Below are 10,076 nucleotides of genomic sequence, written 5' to 3'. Positions count from 1 at the left end.
AGTTAATACATATTTAAATGTACTGTAATTCTGCAAACATTTAATAAATATTTAAATGTACTGTAATTCTGCAAACATTTAATAAATATTTAAATGTACTGTAATTCTGCAAACAGTTAATACATATTTAAATGTACTGTAATTCTGCAAACAGTTAATACATATTTAAATGTACTGTAATTCTGCAAACAGTTAATAAATATTTAAATGTACTGTAATTCTGCAAACATTTAATAAATATTTAAATGTACTGTAATTCTGCAAACAGTTAATACATATTTAAATGTACTGTAATTCTGCAAACAGTTAATAAATATTTAAATGTACTGTAATTCTGCAAACAGTTAATACATATTTAAATGTACTGTAATTCTGCAAACATTTAATAAATATTTAAATGTACTGTAATTCTGCAAACATTTAATAAATATTTAAATGTACTGTAATTCTGCAAACAGTTAATACATATTTAAATGTACTGTAATTCTGCAAACAGTTAATAAATATTTAAATGTACTGTAATTCTGCAAACTGTTAATAAATATTTAAATGTACTGTAATTCTGCAAACAGTTAATACATATTTAAATGTACTGTAATTCTGCAAACAGTTAATAAATATTTAAATGTACTGTAATTCTGCAAACAGTTAATACATATTTAAATGTACTGTAATTCTGCAAACATTTAATAAATATTTAAATGTACTGTAATTCTGCAAACAGTTAATACATATTTAAATGTACTGTAATTCTGCAAACATTTAATAAATATTTAAATGTACTGTAATTCTGCAAACAGTTAATACATATTTAAATGTACTGTAATTCTGCAAACAGTTAATAAATATTTAAATGTACTGTAATTCTGCAAACAGTTAATACATATTTAAATGTACTGTAATTCTGCAAACAGTTAATACATATTTAAATGTACTGTAATTCTGCAAACTGTTAATAAACATTTAAATGTACTGTAATTCTGCAAACAGTTAATACATATTTAAATGTACTGTAATTCTGCAAACAGTTAATACATATTTAAATGTACTGTAATTCTGCAAACTTTTAATAAATATTTAAATGTACTGTAATTCTGCAAACAGTTAATACATATTTAAATGTACTGTAATTCTGCAAACAGTTAATACATATTTAAATGTACTGTAATTCTGCAAACAGTCAATCAATCAAAACAACAACAACACCATTTAGGCCTGACGTCGACATTTGTTTTTATTTTAGTTTTTTAATGTCTTTTTTTTCTGAAAAACCTCATGTTTCTATATCAAGTGGTTCTCAATATTTCATGTTAAGGACCCCCAAAAATATATGAAATTGGCCGCCGACCCCCCAACTAAAAATGAGTTGTTTCAGGGACCCCACCCCTCCCACAAGCAAAGATTTGAGTTAAAAACGTTCGCTCTGAAAGAGTATATATTCAAAGCTTTGCACCACATGTTCATGATGTTTCAAAAATAGCAGACCTACAAGCTATGAGCTTGTTTGGTTTAGATAGGTAATTCATATTTACAGTTGATAGATTAAAAGGTACATTTCATGTTTGCCAAAGGAAACGAAACAGACCTGCATGCCACTGTGTCGAAACACATGCATACGAGAATGCATTTCCTGTGTTGCACAAGTTGTCCCAACTAAGCCCGGGTAAATGCAGAGGGTAGGTGTCAGGAAGGGCAATTGGGTTAGCATACTGTTGGTCAAAGAAGGAGAAGATAGATGAACTGATATGATGATGATAGCATAGTTTAATATGCATTTCGGGGGGGGAGGGGGGGGGGGTTCTGTCGGCCCACCTTAGTGGGGCTGGCTAAATCCGGCCCTGGTGTGTGTGTGTGTGTGTGTGTGTGTCAGTCTCACACACACACACACACACACACACACACACACACACACACACACACACACACACACACACACACACACACACACACACACACACACACACACACACACACACACACACACACACACACACACACACACACACACACACACACACACACAATGCAGAACAAAAAGGGAAATAAAATATATCTGACTCAAACTTGCATGAGCTCAGTTTGGCTTTTCTGGCCTTCATCAGTTGATCTAAACCAGGGCTACTCAACTTAAGATGGCTCAGGGGCCACTCAGCATCTAAACCAGGGCTACTCAACTTAAGATGGCTCAGGGGCCACTCAGCAAAATACCAAAAGTCCAAATAATGTTGGTCCTATATTGGACACATTATGAGTTGTCTAAAAATGTAGGAAACACACAGAAAACGGACTACATTTCCATCTAGGAAGGGCCAAACCTCATTGAACAAAATTATTGTCATGACATGGAATGATTATTAATAAAATTAAGTTACAAAATGAGGCTTTTATTCTCAAAATGTGATGAGAACATGAACAGACTACTGTTGCCAATAATTAAATAAATCAAATATCAGAGATAACCAAGAGGCCAATACTACTGAAATTAATAAGTCATATCACAGTCTCATGGACTGGTACAAATGATAACATACCTATAAATTACAGTTCTGGAAACAAACATGTTTCCTACTTCAGGCTCGCTCTCTATATATATATAATGACTCCAAATCAAGAATCAGGATTCATTCACCAAACGTGAATTAGTAACAGTGCAACAATGTAATAAGTGCAATAAGTCAATGGCTGATTGGCTTCAGTCAGTGGCTGACTTCTTCCAGGAAATAAAACGTCTGGGTTTCCGAGGCTAGTGGCTGACAAACACAACAGAGAATCAGGAATATCTTCCAGTGACATTCAGTCACACTTTTCTTTACTAATTACTGCCTACAAATTAAAACGAATAGTTTCACGAATCAGGTTTGATTTGGGCGACATCTGTTAAAGAGGAGGCAGGAGAGAGACGACATACATCGGGGACGGTAAACAGTAAACGCCACAACTACGATAGAGAGAGAGAGAGAGAGAGAGAGAGAGAGAGACTGAGAGAAGGAGAGGGAGAGAGTGAGAGATTTCTTACTTAATGTGAAACTTGAGTCTTCATTTTCGCCACTGCTCCGACAGTCACGCATGGGTCTCGTCGATGAAAGCTGTTTTTACTTGATAATTCCCATTGCACTTTCACATGCATATAGGTTGATCCGAAACAAGCCTTCTTTGCACAAGCACAAAACAAACAAGCTGCTTTCTGTCCGCGCCCGTAACTTGTTAGCACTTCCTCATGATGGTGGTGTTTACCTAGCTCTGATTCATAACCTTCTACTGCTTCTACGATTCTGCCATGCGCAGTACAAGGCTATGGAACTTTCAATTTTAAATCTCAAATCGAAATCAGACCAGCCTCTCCTCTTTGGCGAAAATAAAAAGAACGTTTTTGCTACTCACCAAAACAAAGGCGGGTTGTGTCAATAGAAAGACTACTTTCCTTAGTGGACGCACTCTGAGCCCCCCACCACACGTATAAACGGTACTTTTTGGCCAAAAAGGGATTTTTTTTCACCGGAGGAAAAATATCCTCTATGAGGCAGTTCTCTGGGCAATATCAGTAGAGGGCGCAGCGGAGTAACTAAAAATGTTTTTTTTCCGGTGGAAACAAAATCCCTTTTTGCCCAAAAAGTACAGTTTATACGTGTGGTGGGGGGCTCAGAGTGCTTCCACTAAGGAAAGTAGTCTTTCTATTGACACAACCCGCCTTTGTTTTGGTGAGTAGCAAAAACGTTCTTTTTATTTACACTAAAGAGTAGAGGCTGGTCTGCATTCATGCGAGCGGCGGACGTTGAGAGTAACATAGCTCTAATGCACGCATTAGAGCTATGGACCAGAGTTAAGCAAAGCCACTCTTCTCTGCCCCTCTCTCTAACAGACACAGTTAACGATCGCTTGTTAAGTGCCTGCCAGACAGACAATCAGATGAAATGAAGGCAGGTGTAGAGTAGAGTGTAGACTAGTGAACTGAACATGTTCTCTTTATATCAAGTACTTCATACCAGCCCCTTATGAAACTACTTCTCCCCAAATCCAAATGGATTTCATTTTCCATCCTGAATGGCAGTAACTAGCATACAATGAGAACTGAGAAGATCTCCACAAAGGTTTACTCATCAAAACTGATTATATAACTGTAACCATCAAAGCATGCACTCAACATAATGGTTATGTGACCAACTGACCATGGCATGTGCATAATATAAAATCTTATACGTTTTATCTGATATTGATTAATATGGGGGGTGGGTTCAATTAATCGATTATTAATCGGCAGAGCTGTCGACTATTCAATTTGGCTGATGTTCACTTTGTGGCATCCCTACAAGTTACAACAAGTGAGTAAGTGACTATCTCTCTTCCATACTGGTGTGTGGCGTCTCTTGCGTGATATGATGAAGTAGAACGGTGCCGTGCACATTATAGGGACAAAGTCGTGTGTGTGTGTGTGTGTGTGTGTGTGTGTGTGTGTGTGTGTGTGTGTGTGTGTGAATGTGTGAAGACCCATCTTCTCTTTCTGTCATAGTGACATTGTCCTGCATCAGATCATGTCCAAATCAGGTTCTCCAATCTCCAGTAGCCTCTTCAGTTTTTTGAAGATTTTTTGAGTGGTGCAACCACTCCCTTACGGAGGTGTGTGTGGCTGGCTGGGTCTGAGCACTATGTGTGTGGCTTGCTGGCTGGCTGGGTCTGAGCACTATGTGTGTGGCTTGCTGGCTGGCTGGGTCTGAGCACTATGTGTGTGGCTGGCTGGCTCTGAGCACTATGTATGTGGCTTGCTGGCTGGCTGGGTCTGAGCACTGTGTGTGGCTGGCTGGCTGGCTGGGTCTGAGCACTATGTGTGTGGCTTGCTGGCTGGCTGGGTCTGAGCACTATGTGTGTGGCTTGCTGGCTGGCTGGCTGGGTCTGAGCATAGATAGATAGATAGATAGATAGATAGATATTATAGCAGTGACTGACTGAAGGGCCTCCCACACCGTCTGCGAACGCCGCGCGTCAAAACAGCCGCCTCCATCATTTTCAATGAACCTATCGCACACCGGCGGCGTCCGACGTGCTCTGACGCGCCGCGTCGGACGGAGCCGGTGTGTGTTGGGCTTGAGACATCGAGCGTGCGTCCGCAACTGGTTGTGGCCCCCATCAAGTGACCTTTTGACCAATGCGGCCCTCGCCCCAAATGAGTTTGACACCCCTGCCCTAGAGGACAGGAGGACACAGGACAGGACAGGACAGGAGACAGACAGATGGTCAATACGACCACCTGGAGGACAGGAGGACACAGGACAGGACAGGAGACAGACAGATGGTCAATACGACCACCTGAAGCCCACCTATGGCCCAACATCTATACATCTCACACAATCCACCACCACCACCACCACCCAGAAGCAAAGATTTGCGTTAAAAACGATCGCTCTGAAAGAATATATATATATTCAAAGATTTGTTCGTAAATTATTTTTCAAAATATCAGATCTACAAGCTCGTAGCGCGGCATAACATAATGCTTAACACAGCAAAATGGGAGCGAAATGGTGCACCGTGAGACTAAGGATTTAACGTATGAGGTATATGTTCCTAAAACTGAAAGATTGGGTATCGGGTAAGACTGACGTTATGTATCTTTCAGGACCTTTCACTGCTTTGTCTCAACCATTACTATATGGCTCTGGTCTCAACCATTACTATATGGCTCTGGTCTCAGCCACTGCGGTGGATATTTTGACATTCCATTTTTATTTTTTTATGTTGCCACTACTGTTGGAGCAGCCATAAACTACACAGGTTCATCTCTACTGTTGGAGCAGCCATAAACTACACAGGTTCATCTCTACTGTTGGAGCAGCCATAAACTACACAGGTTCATCTCTACTGTTGGAGCAGCCATAAACTACACAGGTTCATCTCTACTGTTGGAGCAGCCATAAACTACACAGGTTCATCTCTACTGTTGGAGCAGCCATAAACTACACAGGTTCATCTCTACTGTTGGAGCAGCCATAAACTACACAGGTTCATCTCTACTACTGTTGGAGCAGCCATAAACTACACAGGTTCATCTCTACTGTTGGAGCAGCCATAAACTACACAGGTTCATCTCTACTACTGTTGGAGCAGCCATAAACTACACAGGTTCATCTCTACTGTTGGAGCAGCCATAAACTACACAGGTTCATCTCTACTACTGTTGGAGCAGCCATAAACTACACAGTATTTGTGCTACTATTGTAACTTACTCTCCACTACTGTAACTTACTCTCCACTACTGTAACTTACCCTCCACCAGCAGGAAGAAGCCGCGGGGGTTTTTGCGCAGGATCCGGATGGCCTTCTCCGTCATCTCCTGGATGGAAGGATCCATGAGGGGGTTCCTGTCCAGGTCAAAGAGCAGGTCTCCTGGCTCAAACAGAGCTGAGGAGGAGGAGGAGGAGGAGGAGGGAGGAGGAGGATGGAGGAGGAGGAGGGGGATGAGGAGACAGAGGGGGGAGGAGGAGGATGAGGATGAGGAGGAGGAGGATGAGGATGAGGGGGGAGGAGGAGGAGGGAGGATGAGGATGAGGATGAGGAGGAGGGAGGAGGAGGAGGAGGAGGCAGAGGGGGGAGGAGGAGGAGGAGGAGGAGGAGGAGGAGGAGGAGGAGGAGGAGGAGGGGGAGGGGGAGGAGGAGGAGGGAGGATCAATATGCAGTATATGCACCCACTGTCCACTGAAATTGTAAGGAGAAACACTTTCCTCTTACTTTAAATGGTAGGCCTACGTCAATAAGCGACCGCCACATGGCGACTGCTTTACTGTTTATCATTGATCATGCTGAAATGTTAACAAAACTCATTTTTTTCCGGGGGGGGGGGGGGGGGGGGGGCGTGGCTGCATGAACCCACTGCCGTTATAAGAACCTTCCGCCACTGCCTTTTGGTGGGTTTTTTTAAGCGTTATGTTATGCTTTAGCTGTTGAAAAATAGCAGATCTACAAGCTTGTACGTCTGCTGCCTATTTTTGAAAAATCGTGAAAATGTGTTCTTCTGCATCTTTGAATCTTTATATTCTTTCAGAGCGCACGTTTTTAACTCAAATCTTTGCTTCTTGGTGGGGGTCCCCCATGGAACAAAAAAGCAGGGCCACATGCTAGTTCTCCCAGTTAGATATAGTTAGACTGGCAGACATTTAGGGAGAGGGACATTAAATGTCCCTCTCCATTTTAGGCCAATACAAAAAAACGATATACTACATTTTAGTAAATCGTTTTTTGTTTTTTTTGGCCTAAAATATTGTCTATAATACAATACATGCATGGATGACGGGCTGTCGGGGGGGGGGGGGGGGGTGTACTGTATGTGACCATAACATTAACATTCGAATCATAACAGCAGCCAGAGTTTTAACTAGAAAATATTACTCCAGTTCTGGCTTCACTGCACTGGCTTCCGGTTGTTTCTAGGATTGATTTTAAAATTATTTTACTTGTCTATAAAGCTCTCAATGGTCTCGCACCTTCCTACCTACATGACTGCCTGCCTAAATATGTCCCAAACCTAAACCGCCCCCCCTAAGGTCTTCCACTGCTGGCCTGCTCGCTTTGCCTAAAAAAATGGCAACTCAAAAATACGGGGAAGCAGATTTTTGCTTCTACGGGCCGTCGGCATGGAACAAACTCCCACTGTACCTTCGTCAGGCAGCCTCTGTAGTTTAACAAACTCCCACTGTACCTTCGACAGGCAGCCTCTGTAGACATTTTTAAAGCTCAGCTCAAGACCCACTTCTACAACATTGCTTTTAATTGTTATTTTTTTATTTTTGTTATTCATGTCCTCACTGTATTGCATTACTGCTTGTTCTTAATGTCGTTGCCTTGCTTTTCTTTTCTTTTTTTTCTCCATTGTTCTGTAAAGCACTTTGAGCTGCATTTCATGTCATGAAAGGTGCTATACAAATAAAGTTTTAAATATTATTATTATAACTCTTTAAGCGTTCTTTGACATAGAAACATGAGGTTCTTTAGAAAACTGGTAGGATTTAGATTTTTTATTTTTAATCGGCCTCAGGTCCATACAATACTTTTAAAAGTATTGACTTGTTATTAGTGATTGTGTTACTGTAATTCAACTGTGGTTAACCCATTTAGGCCTGACGTCTAAGTAAAAAAAAAAAAAGTCTTCTGAAAGAATATATAATATATTCAAAGATTTGTGCCGCATTTTCACGGTTTTTCAAAGATAGCAGACCTATACAAGCTCTCGGTGGCACGCTATGAGCTTGTAGATCTGCCATTTTTCAATAGCTAAAGTATAACATATAATGCCTGCGATGTGTGCACAAGCTGTAGACCAATCAAGAGACCTTGAACTTTGAAATGAGAAAATGACGACGTACCCATGAGGTAGTCTGTGGTTTCAGGGTCAACCGCATCGAACGCTGTTCTGTTCCACACGTAATGAGCAACCTGTGTGACAACGCCACACACACACACACACACACACACACACACACACACACACACACACACACACACACACACACACACACACACACACACACACACACACACACACACACACACACACACACACACACACACACACACACACACACACACACACACACACACACACACACACGAATTATTTTATTTGGATCTGCACAAGAGGCGTAATACAATAGACCCAAACACTGATCAGAATTAGGTTATACATCATATTATGGTCCAACCAGATATAGCTGCTGCACATGCTTAACACACAGGGAAAAGAAGAAAAAAAAAATATATATATATATATATATATATATAGCACATTGTTGACATACTATTACTTGACACTACTAGACAGGATGTTTGTTTTGGGGTTTTTTTTAAGCCTTTTTAACGCCTTCTCCAGACAGACAGGCTGCCCATAGTAGCTGAGACAGAACAGTAATTAGCCAGCTTTTTTGCACACACACACACACACCCCGCAAAATATGAACGCTTTTTGGATCATATATCATATAAATTAAAATGATCGGGGTTAGGGTTACTTTTACTGAGGTCACTTTGTAAAGTCAACTTTTTTAGAAAGTGTTTCCGGTTCATGGCTTTCAGAGTAAAAGCGATCAGACAACTCCGGCACCCCAGAGCTCCTATTTTGAAGCACTTCCGGCACTAAATGTTTAAGGGTCCACAATATCAACACTGACAATGAACCATAGACTGTAAAAAAAATATGGACAAAGCGTTCACCGGGTCCTGATATGGACGTAAAATGAAGCCTGTCAGTCCTTGAATTGTAAATCACCATCTTTCTAGATCCGTTTTCCGCCATTGGCTGGCCCAGACAACGAGGCGGGACTTCCCCCCTTCTTAGTTGGTTTTTATTTTTGATTGAACGGGGGGTGGCTCCCGTTCATAGACTGTAACGGTAGCCACACCCTTCAGAACATACGCAACTTTATGGTCATTTTTGTAATAAATGGGACCATCATTTTCCAAAAAATAATATTATGACATGAGAAATGAGACTTTAAACTATAGTGACTGGAAGCAGAAAGTATTCATGACCATGTTTATTAAGGTAATACAGTCTAGGTGAAGTTGGGCCCAAATACATGGATCTCTATGGAGCTATGGGTTTTTTTTTTTGGGGGTCCAATGACAGACAGCGCCACAACAGGCCATTATATGAACTTTCAGGAAGTCCCGATTTCCTTCTTCACAGAATATCTGTCTGACTGCCCCCCCCCCCTGCAATGAACCGACCTTGCCAGTCTTCATGGCCTCCCATTCGTGGATAAGGTCGCGTCCGTCGAGTCTCTGACCGCCGTTGGCGCCGACCAGCGGATACTCAGGGTCGGCGGTGCCTTTAGGGGTCATGTACTTCCTGCCACCACCCATGATCACCTACAGTCACGCACACGCACACACACACACACACACATTAATCAACTAGAACTGCACTCTGTCGAGTGCATACAGTACTTGTCGAGTGCATGCTTGTTGCACACTAGTAGGCCATGAATGGCCTACTAGTGCGCAAGCAGAGCGCGCAAGTATACTGTCGACCGCTACAAGCTGTCAAATCTCAGTTTTCTCTGTGAAGGGACGTTTGAAATGTTGAATTATTA

The sequence above is a fragment of the Protomyctophum bolini genome, assembly GCF_963924005.1.
Source record: "Protomyctophum bolini genome assembly, chromosome: 9".
In the NCBI taxonomy this organism is placed as follows: Eukaryota; Metazoa; Chordata; class Actinopteri; order Myctophiformes; family Myctophidae; genus Protomyctophum; species Protomyctophum bolini.
This window is presented reverse-complemented; position numbering follows the sequence as displayed.